The sequence below is a fragment of the Carassius auratus genome, unplaced genomic scaffold (genome assembly GCF_003368295.1).
Source record: "Carassius auratus strain Wakin unplaced genomic scaffold, ASM336829v1 scaf_tig00019252, whole genome shotgun sequence".
Lineage (NCBI taxonomy): Eukaryota > Metazoa > Chordata > Actinopteri > Cypriniformes > Cyprinidae > Carassius > Carassius auratus.
In genome coordinates this window covers 477,501-478,388 of record NW_020524940.1, presented here as the reverse complement: position 1 = coordinate 478,388, position 888 = coordinate 477,501, and positions in this window count along the sequence as shown.

The window sequence follows — 888 nt, the reverse complement described above, 5'->3', positions numbered from 1 at the left end:
TTGATGTTAGTTCTAGCGAGAAATCAGTATTATAGTAATTCAATGTGTGTTTAGTTATCATAAAAACTTGTTCAATGTTTTTGAAGATCATTAAACTGTTATGCTGCCGCAGAAGTCTGACCGAAATCAGTTTCATGAGGTGCCTTCATGTAAAACACGCTGCCTGCAGGGTCAGCGAGGCAGCTGCCTATGTTTTATACAAAGGACTTACAAAAGACCCAGAAACAACAACCCATACTTAAATGTTAATTAAATGTTAAAAGTAATCAAAAACAACAAAAGAGCAATGATATACAAGTGATATAACAAGTCTTAGTTAGCTTCAACACAGTACATTTAGCAAGGGCTTTTAGATAACATAATAAATTAAAATGAAAACAGATAGAATAGAAAAAGAATAGAGCAAGCTAGAGTTAGTCTTATTTTTTTTTTTTATATATATATATTTTTTATTTTTTTATTTGGGGCTTTTGTTAATTGTATAATAAATCAAAAGAAAACAGAAAAAATACAAAAAGATTAGAAAGCTAGTTAGATTTTTTTATTTATCTTTTTTTGTTTAAGAATAGAATAGAATTTAGAATAGTGAGTGCTAAAGTTAGAGGATCAAATAAAGATGGAAGGAAGAGATGTGTTTTAAGCCGATTCTTGAAGATGGCTAAGGACTCAGCTGCTCGGATTGAGTTGGGGAGTTCTTTCCACCAGAAGGGAACATTTAATTTAAAAGTCCGTAAAAGTGACTTTGTGCTTCTTTGGGATGAACAATCTAGTAGCGTTCACTTGCAGAGCGCAAGCTTCTAGAGGCACATAAGTGTGAAGTAATGAATTTAGGTAAATGGGTGCAAAGCTAGTGGTGGTTTCTGGCTGTTTTTGAAGGAGTTATGGTTG